This window comes from Pseudorasbora parva, chromosome 1 (assembly GCF_024679245.1).
Source record: "Pseudorasbora parva isolate DD20220531a chromosome 1, ASM2467924v1, whole genome shotgun sequence".
In the NCBI taxonomy this organism is placed as follows: Eukaryota; Metazoa; Chordata; class Actinopteri; order Cypriniformes; family Gobionidae; genus Pseudorasbora; species Pseudorasbora parva.
Window position 1 is genome coordinate 15,673,091 of NC_090172.1, and position 23,131 is coordinate 15,696,221.

The window sequence follows — 23,131 nt, forward strand, 5'->3', positions numbered from 1 at the left end:
CGGTACAGACGACGGTACTGCATCAGATCTTTGTTTCTGCATACAACGGAGGAAATCCTGCGGCTGTTTTGAATGTTTTTAACATTTTATGAGCTCTTCATGAGTTCTCAGCTGGTAAAAATAATGCCATATGTACACGCATAAAATTATCACGTTTAATCCTGCATACAAGATTTTTTTGAATGTTCAGTAAGCAAGCTTCTACGTCACATAAGCCGACCAATCAGGCTGTGACCGTCTCCCTATGCCTTTGGTTCGGTAACTTTAGCTTAGCTGTTAAAAATGCCAGTGTGAACGCTAAGCGGACCAGGCCTATAGGTTGTGTTTTTGGTTTTTGGTCCGGACCAAATGAACCAAACTACAAGTGTGAATGCACCCTTAAACTGTGTTCCAAAGATGAACAGAGGTCTTACGGGTGTGGAACGACATTAGGGTGAGTCATTAATTACATACATTTTTGGGTGAACTAACCCTTTAAGACAGGGGTGTCAAACGTTCGGCCAGCGGGCTCAAAGCTCACACATAAGCACTTAAATGAGATTCTAAAATTGACTGCAACTCAGCGCATGTTGCCTGATATTGATGCACTTGTGCAGGCTAAAAGATGCCAAGTTTCAGGGGCAAATTGATAAGTAGTAAGAAGTAAATTTGTTTGCATTAAAAAAAGCATACCGTATTTTCCGGACTATAAGTCGCTCCGGAGTATGTCGCATCAGTCAAAAAATGCGTCATGAAGAGGAAAAAATATATATATAAGTCGCACTGGACTATAAGTCGCATTAGAGCAGAGCGGGAGCCGACCGCGCATGCGAGCCCCCGCTCACGTGCACTCGCTCGTGTCCGCTCACTGTAAATAACCAGGCAAAAGAAAGAAAGAAAGTTAGAAGTGATTGATAAACTTGTAAGGGACTGGCGAAAAGCAAAGGGTACTTTAACCGTAATGTAGGAAAAGAAGAAAGCTACTTGCAAGTTACTTAAAGCAAGATGGCCAGAGCTGAAGGAACGAGTCCACAGACGCTTGAACTCTCTGCCGGGAGAGGCTCAGCCACACATCACGAATGCTGTGTGATTCGTTCTCGGTTGCATATTTTACTACATGTAGTTTGTATTTTGCAGAATAAGATTTTCTTTATGGGGGCATTTTGTTTGTGTTCAGTCTTTCTAAATTGTTGTCTTTAAGTTAATATTTCAGTTAAGAGTTTTTTTTCTGTTTTAAGTTATTTTTTTCTGGGGTAGGCTACAGGAGAAGCATAGAGTGCCTTCTCGCGACTATATGTTTATTCTTGTCAGTCAGTATGAATTAAATTTGAAATATAAGTCGCACCTGACTATAAGTCGCAGGACCAGCCAAACTATGAACAAAAGGGCGACTTATAGTCCTGAAAATACGGTACATACTTATGTAAAAATGTGCAACTTTTACAAAGAGTTTCTTTTTACAACAGCTGGCACTTAAGATTTTAAGTGTATGAAGTCAATTTATGTGTTTAGAATTGTTTCCCAGAATTGGAAAACGGATTTTAAACCCATTCTATATTTTTATCTATATTCTATAAATTCTATATTTTGACATTTGATTTTGTACAATAACTGTGATCAATTTTTATGCAAAATGTACTTAAAAATAAATGTTAAACTGAGTAATAGTGTTTTTGAAATTGCACATACTACTTGTTGGGTTGTTCATAATATATTTTATAAAATGACAATTCATTTAAATTCATTTTGCACTAATACAAAGAAAAAAAGTGGACTTATTGTTAGTTCTATGTAATTTTGCTATACGTTTCCTGGTCTGGCCCCTTGAAGTTGAGTTTGACACCCCTGCAAGACATAAAATAATATGTATTATTTAAATGTACTAAAAAATTATTCAAACTAAATGTTTTATAGAAGTGATATATGTCATACATTTTATCAAATTATTTTACAAAAAAAATAATGCTTGGACACAAAAATACATTGACCTCGATAAATACATACCCAAAAGAAGGTTTTGAGAGATTGTGTCAGGTTTAGCTCAAAATGTGTCCCCAAAATATCAGTCGAGTGTTAATATCTGATTCGGTGTGTAGTTTGGTGCAGCTAGGGGGCAGTGTTGTCCTGTATCTCATCATCTCTCTCACCTCCTTTTGCTCTGTTTCTCGTTTAGCCCCATGCCATATTCAAATGCAACTTGATTAGATTTTTGCCCTTCCGCTAAAGAGGGATAACAGCATGAGAGAGAGAGAGAGAGAGAGAGAGAGAGAGGAGAGGAGAGGAGAGGAGAGGAGAGGAGAGGAGAGGAGAGGAGAGGAGAGGAGAGGAGAGGAGAGGAGAGGAGAGGAGAGGAGAGGAGAGGAGAGGAGAGGAGAGAAGAAAAGAGCAGGACAAAGATGAATATGAAAAGTGGAAATATCAGAAAGAGGGAAAGAACAAGCAAATAGACTACAGAATGTGGAAAAGATTAAGACAATTCTGATTTTGAGAGAGAAAGAGCAAGAGGGGGGATGTTGTTTAGGAACTATGTTAATTATTTGATGTTATACTATATTATATTTTTTATGAAAATAATAAAATGCAAATATGTTTTCAGGCTTTGATTTGGAGGAAATGAACTATCATTAGCTCAGTATAAATACAATAGAAGACAACTTTTTACTAACACTTAAAATTAACTAACACTTAATTATGGAACTTGGTCGACAGAAGAAAAAAAACAAAACAACAACAACTATTGTTTGTGTCTCTGTATGTGTGTGTGTGTGTGTGTGTGTGTGTGTGTGTCAACCCTACTATGGGTAGTAGAATAGTATGTATCATATGCATCCAAAGATGGTAATGCAATACATGTGGTCCCCATGAGCAAAATAGCTTATAAATCCTACAAAATGCTGTGAATCTAAAAGTACAGAATGTTTTGTGAGATGATAGAATATGTACACTATAACAATCATTAAGTGTGTGTGTGTGTGTGTGTGTGTGTGTGTGTGTGTGTGTGTGTGTGTGTGTGTGTGTGTGTGTGTGTGTCAGGGTAGGCCGAATAGTGTAGTGATGTCTGATTTATGAATGTATTTTCAATCAGTCATAATCCAGTTCACAAAACTGGTCTGAACATTTAGGTCATGAATCAGACTGGATTTATATGAGTTAACAAGTTACCAACTCATTGAAATGAGAATCTTTCATATATATCTGGCACAAAATAAGCTGATGAGCGTTCAAAGGAATCAATGATTTGACCAATGGCGTCTAACACTTTACAATAAGATTGCATTTGTTAACATTAACTGCATATAGTTAAGATCAACTACTAATTAAAAATACATCTAAAGCGTTTATTAATCTAGTTAATTTTCATTTCAAAGTGTACTAATATATTATTAAAAGATACATTTTGAACTAACATGAACTAACAATGAATTTACAATTATACTTCACGTCAGCTAACGTCATTTTGTCATTTGTCATTTTGATTGGTAACACTTTACAATAAGATTTCATTACTTGAGTTTACAATGAACAATACTTTTACAGTATTTATCTTATCTTCTTCTTCTTTCGGCTTTTCCCTTCAGGGGTCGTCACAGCGAATCATCTGCCTCCATCTAGTCCTATCCTCTGTATCCTCTTCTCTCAGACCGACTACCTTCATGTCTTCCTTCACTATATCCATAAACCTCCTCTTTGGTCTTCCTCTCGACCTCCTGCCTGGCAGCTCTAACCTCAGCATCCTTTTACCGATATATTCACTCTCCCTCCTCTGAACATGTCCAAAACATCCCAGCCTGGCCTCTCTAACTTTGTCTCCAAAACATCTCACATGTGCTGTCCCTCTGATGTACTCATTCCTGATCCTATCCATCCTCGTCACTCCCAAAGAGAACCTCAACATCTTCAGCTCTGCTACCTCTAGCTCTTCCTCCTGTCTTTTCCTCAGTGCAAACCATACAACATTGCTGGTCTCACTATCCTGTACACCTTTCCTTTCATTCTTGCTGGTACTCTTTTATTACATAACAGACCTGACACTTTTCTCCACCCATTCCAACCTGCCTGTACACGCTTCTTCACCTCTTTTCCACACTCCCCATTGCTCTGGACTGTTGACCCTAAGTACTTAAGATCCTGTACTTAAAATCCTAAGTACTTAAAAATAGTAGGCCTACTTTAAAACTTAAAATCTCATCAATTACCAGTCGATTTTTTATTTATATCAAAACTTGTATCTGTTGAAATGAGTTTTTGTGAATCAACATGACCATGAACATTTTTTATTAACTAACATTATCAAAGGTTAACAAAATGCTGTTAAAGTGTATTGTTCATTGTTACATTGCAACAAAATATCTTCTTAGTTTTATCTTGCTTCTAGTCCAAACATCAAAATATTCTTATTCTAATAAAACAAGAAGTATAGACAAAGCAAACATAATTGTCTTGTTTTGAAAAAAAAAAAAAAAAAAAAAAAAACTTTTTTTCTTAAAATAAGCAAAATAATCTGCCAATTGGGTAAGCAAAATAATATTAATTCAAACAGAAAACAATATTATTTGTCTTATCCCATTGGAAGGTTATTTTGCTTATTTTAAGCAAAAACTCTCTTAACTTTGAGTTATTTCTTCCCAAAACAAGACAATAATTTGTACTTGTCTAGTAAATGTGTCTTAATGTAAGAATATTTATATATTTTGACTAGAAACAAGACAAAATAATTTTATAGTGTAGTTCATGTTAGTTAATGAATTAACTATTATTAACAAATGGACCTATTATTAACAAATGGGGTTTCTAATAGTAATTCTTTATGGATGGTTGACATTATAGTTCTGACCAAATGTTATGCTAATTAATATCACTAGCCTGCCTCATTAATATTTTTAAGATGGATTTTGCTGTCAAAACCAGTTCTATCGCCCACACACAACAGGTTTGTCTATCACTATATCTGTCTGTAACTCTGCAATCCAGGCACGTTATATTTCACCGGTGACTTTTGATCTTATAAACAATTCATCATTTAGCACAACAACCACACTTGTCTGTAAACACGCACCATCTGTGTGAACCTGATAGACAGACAGGCACCTGGCCAGAGTGACAGCAAGATACTCTCAACCCCTGCGGCGACAGACACATGTGGCACCTTAGTTTTGCTACAATTTTTGCGCTACCTTTTGAGCCAAAACCTCCGTCGCTCCAGATCCATGAGGCTGTCATCGCTGCCAGCTGCGAGAGGCAGAGTTGGAGGGTCAAAGATCACACACGTCAGAGGCAGTAGTCGCCCATGGCGCCGCCATAGCTTGCAGGTCTTACGCATCTGTCGGGAGGAAAGCAGCCATGCGTGTGTTTCTTTTGTTAGCAGCATTTGCACGGGTGGTTCTTCCCTCGGGCGACTTGATGAGAATATTAAAGAATCGCTTTATTAGTTTCCCCACAGTAAACACGTCTTCATAGTGTCTCTGGTGATTTGGTGCAGGAAAACCTCTCAGAATCTATTTCAATTCAGAGTGTGCAGACAGAAAAACACAAACCATCAACACACTGTTCAGCAACATATGTAACATTGTATAATTTATGGTACATTTCAAGTCCATTGATGATAATTACATTTTTACATTTAGTCATTTAACAGACACTTTTGTCCAAAGTGACTTACAAATGAAAACAATTAAAGTGATCAAGCCAAAGATAGGGTAAAAAAAAAAAAAAATATATATATATATATATATATATATATATATATATATATATATATATATATATATATATATATATATATATATATATATATATACATTAAATTTATTTCTACAATCTAAATACTTTATATAAAAAAGGTTTAAGCTAATGTGCTCATATTTTCTAAAACTCTGTCAACTGTTACTAAACGAACACCCCCCTAAAAAAAAAAAAGGATATATTTTGATATTTTAAACACATGGTAAATGTCCTCTTATTTTTATTTTATCTTCATTGATCTATGGAAATAAATTGGGTACATTGTTATGGTTTGCATTATTTTTATATTTTAATTTAAATAAATATTTAAATTTGAGGTTAACCTGGTCTATTAATTAACATTTGGTTGGCCATACAAGGCTTGCCATTGAAATTATCAGTGAAAGTGGTAAAATTGTCAACTATGTTACACTGTAAAGCTGAATCTTGAATAAAAGGGTTATGATCCTATGTCTGATCTGACTTCGTCCTCTGATGATAATTAATTATTTGCCATAGATTATTATTATTATTAGGGGTTCGAGCCTGAAAGGCTGAAACCCTATTGTTATTGTTAATATTCCCATGATGCATCATTCTCCATCTAAAACTGATTTGGCAGACCAAACCGTAAGTCATAGAGACTTGAAACTTTCAGGGCTAGTGGTACTCACACCGACTACCTACGTTACCGAGGCACGCCCCGATCGGCCTGACGGGGGCTCTACTGCGAGCAAAAGTACGAAACAGCTCATAACGTTTGGTGTGGGCTCAAGTGTCTTATATCGTTGAAATCCTTGGCTCGGGACGGACAAAACGCTTGGCTCGTCCTTCAGGCACCAATTTCGAGAAATTTTTTTTTTTTTTGAAAACCTACTTTTGTAAACTTCTCCCACATCTTTTCCTGATTGGAACCAAATCACTGTAGAAATGTTCTTTGGAGCAAGACTATTAATAATTATGAAAAAAAATCAATTTTGCAATTGATGGTCCCTAAGGGGAACCAAAATGTTCAACTGGTCGGAGGCCACTTTTACGAAAATGACTATAACTTGTGAATGGAAAGAGATATTTTCGCAAAACTTGGGTCACATGTCTATGAGCTCAAACTTCGGTCACTTGAACAAAATTGCGATGATTGTCCACTTGGTGGCGCTGTAAGAGGAAAAAATGTCATAAAAAGGGCTATAACCACACCCAACCATTAATCTGATAATAAGTGGCATACACTTGCGTCTGATGACCGCTTACACATCATCAGGGAAAGTTGACAGCAAACACTCGTAAAGAACGCAATCTGTTAACAGAATATACGAGATAAGGTCTAACTTTTTATTCACGTTTAGTGACATTACATATTACTTACCTCCAAACAGCAGGACTTTTTCCGGTTCTTCTCGGGATCACGTAACGTTAGGCCATTTTATTCCAAAACAGTTTATCGTTACCATCAAGGACAGGCAGCAATGTGTAATTGAACTAGTCCGAAGAATGAGCAATGTACTTTTTCCGCTCTCAGTGTTTTATTAAATAAATAATGTAACGCAACATTGTACTTCACCTGCAAGGCTGCAAACCTCCCGCGAGTGAGCGTCATACAGACGAGTACAGTCAGCAGCTCTGCCTCTGATTGGCTGCAGGCATTGAGCAACACAATCTGATTGGTCACAGACCAATGAAGAGACATAGGTCACAGACCAATCTGATAAGAAACCACCATTTAACTCATATTTTCTTGCGTTGTATTTTAAGTGTGCTGTTGGTTTAATATAGATGTGTGTGTACGATTGTAACACGAATCTTCTTTGCCAGTGTAAACTTATTGAACATATTTACACTTAAATCACAACTAAAGTAGGGCTTATAGCATACACTGCATATATTTAAAAATGGGCTTTTAATGCATATAATAATAATTTATTTATATTATAATAATTTATTATCACTTATTTTACCATGCTTAAGCTTGAACAGTTAAGCATGAATAAATAACCTTAAACAGTATTTAACTTTTTATACAGCTTAATGATATTAATTTTTTTTAAAATATGCTTTTAGTGCATTAACAATGACAATTTTGAGCATAAGTTTAAAATATACAAAAAAATATATTTTAAAGTAATGTTCAAATAAGTACACTTTACAAAAGTACGCTGAACTTTCATTTAAAATATATTTTTCTAAAATATATTTTTAGAAAATATACTAAAATACAATTATTTTAAAGTGTGTTAAAAGTTGTATTGTGAAATATGATGCTAATATATTTTTATATATTTAGAAATGGTACATTTTTTGTAAGTATATTTCTAATATACTATCGGAAAAGAGAATATATTTGAAATACAATAAAGTATACTTTTTTTTTACACCAGGGAATGCTTTGGTATAGTCACACAAATTAAACATTAAAGTCCATTTTGCACAAAAATAAACACTGAAGTTTATAATTACTATGTTGTTGTTGTTGTTGTTTTAAAGTGGGTCATAATATAGCATATCTTTGTCAGTGCTTTTTGTGGTGTTAGGAATTGATTTTCTGCGCATTTTCGCACTAAATCAAAACATGTGTACACCACCTAAACTGGTGTAGGATTTGAGCGTGCCGTACGCCAATGTCCATATTGATAAATCTCAAAATCACCGTGGTTTTGGGTGTACACAATGTGTACGCCGGAAATTTGGTGTACTTTTGATAAATGAGGGCCATTATGTCTTCCAGTCTTTGGCCTGGCAAAGTCTCCACCATATCCATGTACTTTTCTACCCATTTGCCTCTTTTATTTACACTTGTAGGTTCCAGCACGATCAGCTATTTTGTGGCCTCAGAGCTAATGATCATGTCTGGCCGGAGTATAATGTTTTTGTACCGGAAACTTCAACTGTTTGCCCAGGTAAATTTAAAAAGTCAAGCAGTGGCTGTGTAGAGATGACCCGACCTTGTTTTAGCATGTACCTGGTGTTTCCCTCTAGCTTTTACAAAATGGATTAACTTTATGGGGCATAGTGGTTTTTGCTGACATTTATGGCCTTAGCTATACTATCAGCAATTGTGCTGAGCACCTGGTCATGGCACCAGTGGTATCGACCTTCCCAAAAGGCCTTTGGGCAGATGATAAGAATATGTTCCAATAATGCTTACAGTGTGTCATTCATAGCCTGGACAAGAAACTTGACTTTAAAGTAGTCTACCTGCATGATGTTTGTCGAGGTGATCTTACGCTGAGATACGCCTTCCCATTTTGTCCATGCTCCCTGTCTTTGCCCCACTACTCTACCAACTCGCTCCTCTTCCACACCTGCTCTGACTTCCTTGATTGTTGCCAACTTGCACCTTTGGGAAATATCCCAAATCTGCTCTGCCAGTTGTCACATTTGCCATCAATGCCTTAGGCGGGACTCTGCTGCCTCTACTGCATTCTCCGCCCTACATTTTTTGTCTGTCCCCACCTCCATACTGGTGTGATGGTCACAGAATGACCACAACTTGGCTTAACTTGGACTTAGATTCATGCATGCACTCACACATACACACACATAGACTGTTTACTGAGACAAGAGTTTGGGGTTGTCCTTTGTTTATTATAATTATCAGTTACAGTGACGACTATGTATTGTTAATTGAGCCTGGGTGTTTCAGGGACAAAACAGACAAAACTCTTTTTTTGTTTGTTTTTTTTTAAATAAGAGAGTAGATTATTTATTTGAATGCTATGGCCAAATGTTTCTTTTAGACTTGGTATTTGTGTTGCGTGTGAGTTTTTCACTCCTCGTGGGATAATGGTGCTGCTACTGCCACCAGTATAAATGTGCTCGGCTTTGTTTAATGGAGTAAGTCTGTGTTTGTTCCTGTAGCGGAGAGTGTGGCCCGAGGGCTGAAAGTATTTTGTACTTTGTATTTTGTTGATATCTTTTTTTGGTATTCTTTCTGGTTGTTTGAATTAATTTTGGAAAGTAATTTTTACACGATTGTTTTAAATCTAACTTGTTTTTTTTTTTTTTTTTTGGATAAGAGTTTTTTTGGATAAATCATTTTTTTTGGCGGGTTAGGATTAGGGATAAGTTTGAATAAATATGATTTTATACCTTAAACTTTTTGTATTCACGCTGTTTAATTTGGTCACACATTTTTTTGGTACCCATTACTGGGTTATTCATGGGCCAGACTGATCTCATGAAATTCTTATGCCATTTTGGCATGCTATTAAGACGCATAGTCACTTTTTAGCGTGTTTATCAATGCAGTTTAATTCTATCCACCTTATACTGCCCCTACCCAACACACACACACACACTGCCCCTAAACCTACAAATCACAAGAAACATTCTGCATTTTTACAAAAAAAAACAAACAAAAACAGAATTTAGTATGTTTATAAATCCATTTACCTTGTGGACACACATACACAAATATACTCAGACACATTTTGAACTCGTAACTTCAACTTTTTCCTTAACCTACCCATTTGTGTATTAGTGTATTATAAAAGACAGGATATAACAGGCAGACCTGACTGCAGGCACAATTTATACAGAAAGTACAAATATACCAAGTGTTCCAAGGCCAAACGATTGATTTGTTGGAAGAAAATTCCCAAAAGCGATCAGTAATGTTGAGTCCATCCGCCAAATATTAATACATTTTAAATATTGCCGCCGGAAGAAACGTCACGTCAGCTTTGACAGCATTGGCTGTCGTGTATCTCGTGATCGATCAAGTCATTCTAAAGACTTGTGTGTATTATTTGAATGAGAAATATTAACGAGTGGGTGTGTATTCTGTTCACAAAGGGGCACAATCATAATTTCAATGAATAAACCATTAAGATCAACTCTGTTCTTCAAACGAAGATATCATATTGGACTTCAGAAGACTTGAAATGCAACATGAGTTAATACTTTTATACTGTTTTTTGGTCAGTTTTTGTAATAAATACATGTGACTGTACATGTATTTGCCTGTTATGTGTTTTATATTGTTGAGAGTGGGAAGGATTAGGGTAGGAGAGTGAAGTTAGTGGCTCCAGGTTATAAAAATAAATTTTGAGACATAAGGTTGGTGGAATCACATGGCATAGACATACACGTGGAGATGATGGTTCATTTCGGCGTAGACATACACACAGAATCACACGGTGTCAAGTAGAGGTAACTGCAGACTGGAGCAATGGGCGTGCCATGAGGTCGGAAAGAAATGGGGCGTGCCGCGAGGTATGGGGCGTGCCGCGAGGTCTTCTCGTCTTTTTACAGTCTATGACCAGGACGCGAAAAGCTTCCTTTATCCGCATAAAAGCGGACTGAATCACTATAACTACACAAATAATTATACAAGACAAAATACATTTCTTTCACTCTAGTGAACTAGGGAGCTGATTGAGACGCAGGGTATGTTACCTTCGAAACCTTCTGTATGGCGCGGGTTACGTGACGTCATCACCACCGCGACTTTTTTTAGTCAATCATTAAAAAAACATTCATACTGTTTGTGATAAATGCACTTTTTTAACACATCACTTGAATATATTAAACATTTATTTTTGTATTGCCCTTTTTCTATTTCAAATTGGGACTGACTTTAAAATAGATATTCCTAAAATAGAAATTCCAAGTATTAGATTTTAGAACTTCATGGCATTTTACTTTGTTTCCTAAACCCGTATTTTTCTGGATTTTTTTTAAATATAATTAAATTATTTTGCTGAAGTTTTATAAGCATGACACAAATGAAAGAACCCTTCCTATATTACCTTTTAGAAGACTGATCTCACACTTTGAAACGCTTTCAAACATGAGATCACAAGACAATAATTTTTCTACCTTGATTCATAAACTTATATTTGTGTATTTATTTGTATTGTTCATTTTATACTTGTTATTGTTATTCTCTGATTTACACATTTTGAGCTGTATTTACAATGCTTTGTATTCATCGTTTTTATTGCATTAAACTTGAAATGTCTGTACTTGAACTAAATAATAAATTAAAAAAATTATTAAAAAACTAATTATTATTTTAAAGATAAAAATGTCTCCTGACACTATTAAAGTCATACTAATTTTGTACTTTCATTTAAAGTAGGCTACATAAAAACTAAAAGTAATATTATTTTTATAATAATGGTAAAGCAAATGTTTTTGCTGTATAAAGGTATATATATATATATATATATATATATATATATATATATATATATATATATATATATATATATATATATATATATATATATATACATACATATACATACGTGTTTGATCAAACACTCATCATATAATATAAAATGAAGTAAAACCGGTTTAATAAACTACTTTTAAGTGACATTGATCAAGTAAGCAAAACAAACAACATTTTATCCAAAAAACATTTATTCAATAGTCATTTTTACAATTAAGTTTTTTAAAATGTCAGTTGAATTCGTCATCAAAGGCTTGTGTTCAAGTCAAAACTCATTCCTCCACCTCCACTGATTCATACGATAGTAAAACTAAGGTTACTGCTGATTGGCCAACGCAGTCGCCAGGAGGAAGCTCCTTTGACCTATGAGAAACCTCTCACCACGCCCCTACCTCCTGCCACGCCCCTACCTCTTGCCACGCCCATTACTCCAAGCTGCAGCTACCCCTGTCTCCACGGTGTAGACATATACATTCGGATAGCTCGAAATGTGTACAGATAACACGCCACTTGGCTTTAAAAAAGTGCTGGTATGTTTACGCAAAGTCATGATGTCATGCTGCATGGGCATACATTTCATTTTATTTAAAAAAATTTTTGTCTTTGCTAATTTATTATTCTAAATGTATTAATAACTCCGCATAATCTGTATTAACGAGAAAGGGATCACATCATCCATGATTAAAGTGAAATAGCTTTAACAGCCTACTTACTGGAGTTCCACAACTACTGAAGAACTTTGTTCTCTCCCACCTTTTTCTTGTATGTATAGTTGAGGTGCGTGGTGGACCAAATTATGAGAAAAATCAAGAGAGAAAAAAAAAAATATATATATATATATTTTTTTTTTTTTTTTGCCCGGTGTAAGTTTTTATAGTTTTATTACTTACACAGTTATTTTAAGTACAATATACAATGTGGTTAAAAAAAATCTACTGCCCAACATCTAGGGGCTAATGTGTTTTCCAGTGGGGCTACCAAAATGTATCACCAACCTGCCCAAATAATTGAAAATAATTGAAATAATTCCTTCCTTGATGTGCGTTGTTCACACTCTTGACTTGTTATTTAAAGAAAAAATATGTTCACAGAAGTTTTTATCGTGCTGATTTGATAGCAGAAATGTTTTGCTGATCGGTTTGACACCGCACATGCAGAAGCTGTGCATATTTATGTCTTTTATATATATTGTCACAATTTGCCTGTGATCACCACCAGAAAGGGTGGATCACTCCACCCTGGACTGTCACTCCATCACAGACTACCCATACTTATTTGCCCGGACTCATTAGCACTCAATGTTTACACCTGTGTTTCATTATCCTGTTTTCCTCACCCTTTAAAAGCCTGGTTATCTCTTTCATTCATTGCGAAGTCTTGTTTTGTTCATTTCTGAGCATTTCCCCCGTTTAATGTTTCTTGGTTCATTGGATCTCCTACCTTCTGTCTCAGAGCAGTTTTTTACAAAAGACTTTGCCACACACAGATCCAGCAGCCAGGTGAACTTCTGTCCATTATAAGTTTAACCGCCCAGATAATGTGTCTCCGTCAGGGAGACCGTCCGATCGAGGACTATGTGCAAGACTTTATTGAACTGGCACATCTCTCCACGATGGACCCGTATGTTTAATTATATTTTTTTGAGGGGGATTATCTGAGCCGCTCAGTTCGCTCATGCCCTTGCATGACCCTCTTTGGACTTTAGAACATTATATTGACATTGCATTGCAACTGAGCGGTTCCGCATTCACAGTGGGTGTCAAGGAGAAGGATCATGACATTTCCACTGCATCTGCCTCTATCCTCTGACAAGATGGTCGCCAAGCCTGTGTCTTCGGACAAGATGGCCACCAGTCCAGAGCCTGGTGTCGTCTCAGCAGACCTTCCAGAGCTTGGTGTCGTCTCAGCAGACTTTCCAGAGGTTGGTGTTATCTTAGCAGACCTTCCAGAGCCTTTGTGTCGTCTCAGCAGACCTTCCAGAGCCTTGTGACGTTTCAGCAGACCTTTAAGAGCCTCGTGTTGTCTCAGCAGACCTTCCAGAGCCTTGTGTCATCTCAGCAGACCTTCCAGAGCCTTGTGTCGTCTCATCAGATAATCCAGAGCCTCGTGTCATCTCAACAGACCTTCCAGAGCCTTGTGTCGTCTCAGCAGACCTTCCAGAGCCTTGTGTCGTCTCAGCAGAACTTCCAGATCCTTGTGTCGTCTCAGCAGACCTTCCAGAGCCTTGTGTCGTCTCAGCAGATCTTCCAGAGCCTTGTGTTATCTCAGCAGACCTTCCAGAGCCTCTTGTTGTCTCAGCAGATCGTCCAGAACCTCCTGTGGCCTGTTTGCCAAATCCAGAGAGGGCTCCGGCCAATGTCCCGGATCCAGAGAGGGCAACGGCCCATGTCCTGAATCCAGAGAGGGCTCCGGCCCGTGTCCTGAGAGGGCTCCGCCCAGACCACCTGCTCCGCTGTGGTGGTTGTCTGCTCTGCCATGGGAGTCTTCAAACACGCCTGCGTGGCTGTGGTGGTCATCTACTCTGCCGTGAGGGTCTTCAACCTCATCTGCTCCGCTGTCTTCAACCATGCCTGCGCAGCTGGACCTACAGCATGTACCTACAATGACAATTTCAGACCCCTCGGTGGTAAGTAGGTGCATTTCCACTGTGAGAGACATAATCTAAAAAAGAAAAGAAAAAAATCCAGAAATCACAATATGGTTTTGTTAACTATTTATTTGTATGATACAGCTACAAATAAGTATTTGTACACCTGTCTATCAGCTAGAATTCTGACCCTCAAACACCTGTTAGTATGCCTTTAAAATGGCCCCCTTATTACCCTAAATTAGATGCACCTGTATAAAGACACCTGTTCAACCCATACAATCATCATGCTTAGGGGGTGTTTTTTTTTACACATGGGACAGGGTGACTGCACTGTATTAACGAGAGGATGACTGGGGCCATGTATAGCGAGATTTTGGGGAACAACCTCCTTTCCTCAGTTAGAGCATTGAAGATGGGTCGAGGCTGGGTCTGTCTTCCAACATGACAATAACCAAGGATAACCAAGGAGTGGCCCTGTAAGAAGCATATCAAGGTTTGGCGTTGCCTAGCCAGTCTCCAGACCATAACCCAATAGAGAATCTTTGGAGGGGACTCAAATTCCGACAGGCCAGAAACCTGACTGATCTAGAGAAGATGTGTGTGGAGGAGTGGGCCAAAATCCCTCCTGCAGTGTGTGCAAACCTGGTGAAAAACTACAGGAAACATTTGACCTCTGTAATTGCAAACAAAGGCTACTGTACCAAATATTAACATTGATTTTCTCAGGTGTTCAAATAGTTATTTGCATCATACAAATAAGTAGTAAAAAAAAAAAATCATACTTTGTGATTTCTGGATTTTTTTTTTAGATTATGTCTCTCACAGTGGACATGCACCTACAATGACAATTTCGGACCCCTCCATGATTTCTAAGTGGGAGAACAGGGTTTTCTCTATACTGCTGTTCTCTTTCTCTCTCTCTCGCGGACCTGGGAGCGCAGCAGTAACACACCATACCTGGAGGAGGTCCATATTCCACAATTAGGAATATGGTGCGGCCCCTTTAAGAGACGCGCGCTCTCTATTGAACTGCTGGTATTTCGCGTGTGCACGCCAAATTGTGCCACGATTCACGAACAGTGTGAGAAACACGGACTCGGGAGCGCACTTGTTCAGAAAAGTAACCAGTGCATTCTTTTTAGACGAATGTAATGCATTTAGTTCAATAAAACAGAAGTACTGTAAATGGTGATGTGTCAATGATTTATCTAAGACATGAGCGAGAGTGAGCTTCAGTGTATTCGCGCATCGCGCTCGGACTGCAGAAAATGTGCTCACTGTAAACAGACTTTTCTTCCAACCTGGTGTCTAATATGGTTAAACAGAATAATATGGTACCTTATAGGCAATAACTGCACTTTTGGTTTAGAATATTAATGTTAACCATTTTCTTTCCCTATTAATGTTTGCTGCTGCATTACGTCTATGGCTTATCTCGATTTCTCAAACTACGGGCTATGCCACGGATCAAACAGAAAATGCGCGCTGCGTTAACGCGCGTTAATAAATTTAGTGCCGTTAAAATGAATTTGCATTAACGTCTTGCAGTTGATGGAGATTTATGGGATGCACATCCAAGGCACGAAGCTCCAGTTCCACCACATCCCAAGGACGCTCTATTAGGTTGAGATCTGGTGACTATGGAGGCCATTTTGGTACAGGGAACTCATTGTCATGTTAAAGAAAACCAATTTGATATTAATCAAGCTTTGTGACATGATGCATTATCCTGTTGGAAGTAGCCATCAGAGGATAGGTACATGGTGGTCATAAAGGGATGGACATGGTCAGAAACAATGCTCAGGTAGGCCGTGGTATTTAAACGATGCCTAATTGGCACTAAGAGGCTTAAAGTGTGCACAGAAAACATCCCCAACACCATTACACCACCAACACCAGCCTACACATTGGTAACAAGGCATGGTGGATCCATGTTCTCATTCTGTGTACGCCAAATTCTGACTCTACCACCTGAATGTCTCCCCATAAATCGAGACTCATTAGACCACACAACATTTTTCCAGTCTTTAACTGTCCAATTTTGGTGAGCTTGTGCAAATTGTAGCTACTTTTTCCTATTTGTAGTGGAGATGACTGGCCTTCCGCTGTTGTAGCCCATCCTCCTCAAGGTTGTGCGTGTTTTGGCTTCACAAATGCTTTGCTGCATACCTCGGTTGTAACGAGTGTTTATTTCAGTCAAAGTTGCTCTTCTATCAGCTTGAATCAGTCGGCCCTTTCTCCTCTGACCTCTAGCATCAACAAGGCATATTCGCCCACAGGACTGCTGCATACTGGATGTTATTCCCTTTTCATACCATTCTTTTTAACCCCTAAAAATTGTTGTGAGGGAAAATCCCATTAACCGAGCAGATTGTGGAATACTCAGACTGCCCTTTCGGGCACCAAAAACCATGCCAAGCTAAAAATTGCTTAAATCACCTTTCTTTCCCATTCTGAAATTCAGTTTGGAGTTCAGGAGACTGTCCTGACCAGGACCACACCCCTAAATGCATTGAAGCAACTGCCATGTGATTGATTGATTAGATAATTGCATTAATGATAAATTGAACAGGTGTTCCTAATAATAAACATGGATAGATCTCTAGCTGTCGCAATAATATATAAAATTACTGATGTTAGAGTAACAATTACAGTAGAATAAAATAAAACATATTTCATTACCTTTTGGAGCTTGGAAGGGTTCAGTTTGAGCAGATGTTTTATCCCATCATCATATGTCCTCGTCAGAGCTCGTTTACCAGTACATTCAGCACGTGACTCATATTCGCGATCTCACGTATATTCTCAAAACTCATTTTCAACGTCTTCTAAATCAATATTTTGATCATTGACAGCTTCTAGACCAGATCCTCCATCAAGTGACATTGACACTAATATTTGATTGTGCTCATGAATTGCTCTCTGCAATAAATCACTAAGCCATTTCAAGTTTTGCTGAATATAATTATCATTGTTTCGCTTTCTGTCGCAAGTAACTGAGTGAAACGCCACTTCATCATTGCATATTAGACATTGCAACCCTGTGGAATAAGATAATTGCATGATTGAGAAATTGAAAGTGTTCCTAATAATTATTTAGGTGAGTGGGTGAGTGAGTGAGTGAGTGAATGTATGTATGTATGTATATATATAAAGACTTTAGAACTTTGAGTTGATTATGAAGTGCTATACAAATAAATGTTTATTTTATTGTTATTATTATTATTATTATTATTATTATTATTATTATTATTATAGGCAAACTTACTATGAATGAGCATGCATATCCTCAGGATGTTTTGAGTTTGATTATTACTATCTTGAATCTTTTGTATTTTATACTGTTTTATACACATATAACATCTTTATAACATCCATTATATGCGTGCTATATTAACCCTTTAAACCTAAAATGTAATAACCAATACAACCAATACGGTACAACAGTCGTGCAAGATCTACCCCAAGTTCCTTTTTATACTTGCCGTGATTTTATAAAGGCTTCAGACAATTATCACAACTGATTCACAATTCACGTGTATATTTCATGTGTTGTTTTCTGGTTTTCATTATGTTTCCACGCAATCTTCTATATGAAAAAGCCACAAAACACATTTAGAGGCTCCAATCAGCAAAGTTCATTAACCTTTATGGACGTCTGTACAATGGGTTCCGCTGACTCACTGCGAGATCAGTGCAGCGTGATAATGAAGAACATTTAGATCTTAGATGCTAATGAGTGAGGAAGGATAACCTTGCCTTGATCTTTTACCTCTGAGAAAATGTGAGGCCAGTAACGACAGATAAAGAGATATTGAAAGATAAGGGCTGAAAACTGGCAAAGATGAGTTTAATTGGCAGCTTGAAGGGAAATTTAAAATTAGTAAAATCCTGTGCATCTCACTAATAACAAAATAATGTTAAAATAAATGCACTAAAAATAATACAAGCGCAATATGTAGTATGTTTTTTTTTTTGGAGTACATATAAAAGCCCTTCATGGTAAATAAATATACAGCAATATCAGTGTTAGGATTGAGGTAATATGGATGAGGCACAAACAATAATTAATATATTAATATAGTATAAGTTAAATGTTGGGACACTGTTTAGAAAGTTCATAGTTTTAAGGCTTAGGCCTGTGTCACGTCATGTCATGTGTAACGTCCCAATGACAACTCCCAATCGTGTTAAACACTGTCACAGACACATCAGGCTCCCATGTCACAGACACACTGCGCACACTTTCACCAGAGTACTAATCACGCACACCTGCAACCCATCATCACCACAATCACAAGGAGCACAAAAGACACACACACACAGTCACTGTCCGGTCTCATTTGAGAAAGCTACTAACATCTTTTGTTTACCTTAAGGACTCCCTCAATGTGACTTACCCATCTCCAGTGTCTTCTACCCAGTCTCCAGCGATCTCCAGTGTCTAGCATGTGTGTGTTCCGTGTTCTCCACTGTTCCTCTCCAGCAAATCCTCATATGATATCCAAGTGCACCCTGAGAATCACAGACCATTGCCATCACCAGCATATCTTCACTCCGTCAAGTTATTCCTCTACTGGTTGCTCAATAAACCTGAATACTCACCATCTTATCTCCGTAGAATCTGTACCGTAACAGAAGACCGGACCACAACCGTGAGCACCAGTATGAGCCACCCGGATCCCTTTCAAGAACTGGTGGATGCAGTTTCATAGTGCTCTACCATCCAGGCCACCATCCCCAACGCCGGCGAGCACTTCCGCATCCACCAGCACCTCTTCCACGTCACCCCTGTTCGCCAGTCCCATGGCCAAGCCAGCGCCCTTCTCTGGATCGGTGGAGGATTGCAATGGATTCCTTCTACAGTGCTCGCTGGTCCTGGAGATGCAACTGCACCTATATCCGACCGATCGTTCCCGTTTGGCTTTCATCGCATCCCAACTGAGAGGCAAAGCCTTGCATTGGGCGGAAACCCTGTATGTACAGAATATTTCCATCGTGTAATCGCTGTCCAGTTTAACCACTCACTTCAAGGAAGTCTTCGGAAAGCCCGCTTGGGATGCTTTATTGGGTGAGCAATTGTATCACTTAAAGCAAAATAATATGTCTGTAAATGACTATGCCTTGCAGTTTCGGACCTTGGCAGCCGCCAGCGGATGGAACGAGCGATCCCTTCTGACTACCTATCGTCAAGGATTGGACCCTCTTGTGCAGTTGCATCTCGCTGCATACAAGGATTCCATCGGGCTGGAACGTTTCATCCAGTTATGCATCCGCTTCGCCACTCATATGCAGGCGTGTCTCGAAGAACACCAGGACCAGTGTCTGAGCCTGCCATCCCTCCACCGACCAGAATCCGTCAGCCCTCCAGAACCAGTCTTTGAACCCATGCAAATGGAAAATACAAGGTTAACCTCAGCAGAACGGAGGAGACGGCTGGCACTGATCACTACATCACCAAGTGCCCCTACACGTCGTCCTCTGGTGAGTGTGATCTATCCTGCTACTTACAAGAGTCGTCCACGGACCACTGATGTGAACCTCATTACTGCCGATGTTTCCTTGCCAGTCTCCGCTCTCCTCGACTCCGGTTCCACTGGGAACTTCATCTCCGGCGCCCTCTGCCATCACCTCCACCTCAAGACGACTCACACTCCGTCCGTCTACCAGGTCGAATCCATAACAGGAAAACCGTTATGCCGACGGCAGGTCAGTCTCCTTGCCGGTTCACTTCAGATCCAAACTGGTATTCTTCATGTGGAAAACACTCACCTACTGGTTCTGGAGGAATCCACCGCTGACGTGATCCTAGGGCGCCCATGGCTGGAGCAGCATAACCCCGTAATCTCCTGGAAGTCTGGTGAGGTCCTCAAGTGGGGCGATAACTGTTTTTCAAGCTGTTTGTCTGCACCTTCCACGCCTCGTTCCAGGAGTATTCCCGTCTGTGAAACGTCCATTGAGAGTCCCCTCGAGCAGCGGTCAGTCAATATTCCACCCAGCTACGCCCACTTCAGTGACGTGTTCTGCTCTCACCGGGCTTCCAAGCTGCCTCCCCATCGGCCATGGGACTGTGCCATTGATCTGCTTCTGGTGAGCCAGTGCCCAAGGGGAAAATATATCCCCTCTCCCTGCCGGAGGAGAAGGCCATAGAAGAATACATCCAGGAGGCACTCGATTAGGGCTATATTCGACCATCCACGTCCCCTGCTGCATCCAGCATCTTCTTCGTGCTCAAGAAGGACGGAGGCTTGCGGCCCTGCATCGACTACCGGGCCCTCAATAAGATAACTGTTAAGTTCCGCTATCCCCTTTCTCTCGTCCCAACTGCGCTGGAACATCTCCGGGGTGCCACTGTCTTCACCAAGTTGGACCTCCGCAGCGCCTATAACCTCATCCGGATAAGTGAGGGGGACGAGTGGAAGACCTCCTTCATGACCACCACCGGCCACAACGAGTACCTGGTAATGCCCTATGGCCTAGCTAACGCCCCCTCCGTATTCCAGGACTTCATCCACGAGGTGCTCCGAGAGTTCCTCCACAAGTCTGTCTTGGTCTACATCGACAACATCCTGATTTACTCCCGGAGCCTGGCCGACCATCGCCACTACGTTGCGGAGGTCCTGCTACGCCTGAGAGAACACGCCTGTTCCGTGTTCTCCATCGTTCCTCTCCTGCGAATCCTCATACGAACTCCAAGTGCACCCTGAGAATCACAGACCAGAGCCATAACCAGCATATCTTCACTCCGTCAAGTTATTCCTCTACTGGTTGCTCAAAAAAACCTGAATACTCACCATCTTGTCTCTGTAGAATCTGTACCGTAACAAACACAGCTTCAATGTGAATATTTTAATATAACACTTCACAAACTTAATCACTGTATTAAGCCTTAAATGCATACCTCGTGTCTTTAGCGAACCGGGAAGTCATTCGCTACCCTCCTTAAAGTTAGACATCCACTTTCTTAGTATTCCTCAATCAATCCAAGTTAAACAATATAACAAGAAAAACATAATAAAATTATAATTGAATACCTGTTTTTCCACTAGTTTTTTTGTCAAAATTGTATAGGGTCGCTAATGACAGAGGTCTGTCACATTGTATGTAATTTTTTGCACAATAATACATTAATCTATAATGACAAAATAAGTGCACTTCCCATTTATTCCACAAGGTGAAAATGTCTGATATACAATGACGAAGTGACATTTCACTCATAGTTACCTCAGACAGAAAACGGAACAATAATAATTATAATCTGCAAAACCTGAAATGGCTCAGTGATTTACTGCAGAGTAAGTACTGAACACATTAAATATTAGTGTCACTGTCACTTAATGATGAAGCTGTCAGTGATCAAAATATGGATTTTGAAGGTGTTGAAAATGAGTTTTGAGAATGTGTGAGATTGCAAATATGAACCAGATGCTGAATTTAAAGGGAAATGAGCATAGTGATAATGGTATAAAACATCTCCTCAAACTGAATCCTATATATGGGGCTGTGAGAATGAATGACTGGAACTCAAAGACTTGAGATGTGAACTAATCAATTCTGTTTTCGGGACTGCATGCATTGCATATGAGGCTGTCCCAGCCCGGAACAGAAACTAGTGATGGAAGTAACGACTCAAACCCAAAGACAGGAGAGGTGTACTAATCTTTCCAGGGAACAGATAAGATCAAATGTGAAGTGACAAAAGAAAGGATTCGGCTTGGATTCGGAGGTGAGGTTAACTAACAAACTGCATAGCCCGAAGACCCAGCTGAGCAATTAATAAATCATTTCTTTCTTAAAGTTTGGCCTTGGATGCATTAGCTTATAATTAATTTTTTATTCCAAATGTGATCAATGTTTGCATAAGTAAGCTACTAGATGTGTTGGGGAATTTAGCATGTGGCATTTTAATCATATTCTGCTGAAATTAGCAAATTTACTTGAAAAAAGATTTGTTCCCTTTGCTGAACTAGATTCAAAGATCCGAGCTTGAAATGATCCAAGCTTCCCACTACTATGCATCGCTCAAGATATGTAATTTACTCTGTTGCTCTGATTGGTTGTACGTCTATCCAGTTGAGGTGTTTCCTGGTTTGGTTGAAACACGCCCTAATAAATCACATCACATATAAGACTCATATTAGACTAGTTTGACTGGTCTCAACCTCAATGCCAATAAAGTCATATTCCTGCAGTGGGAAAATGAACCATCCACAAAAGCTGACTCTGTGTACTGAATGCTCAGGCAATTCAATGGTTGTGACCATCATCAGGAGACAGAGAATGACCGCCACCAGAAAAGCATGGGTGGAATGCCACCTTGAAAAAGACGCAATAACACACCTGTGTAGCTCTTTTAGGAAAATAGCTCTTTTAGAGGAGTTTTGTACTCCTAATGTGCTGAAGCTCACAAGGGTGAGGGCGGCGGCAACAGACAGTAGAATAGAACAGCCTGTGTTTGCACTCAGAAAAGGATCGCCCCACCGAACCAACAAAAGGTGTGCTGTGAAAACAGCAGTTTGCTATTTTGCAGTGAGATTGTGGTCCTCACTGACCTCACCATCGTGCATTCACACACAGCACTCGTAGATAAACTCATTTCTGTTTGACACTCTTCAGCAGCACACATACGGCTCCAACGTGAATGACAAATGCTTCCGTACGCTGCA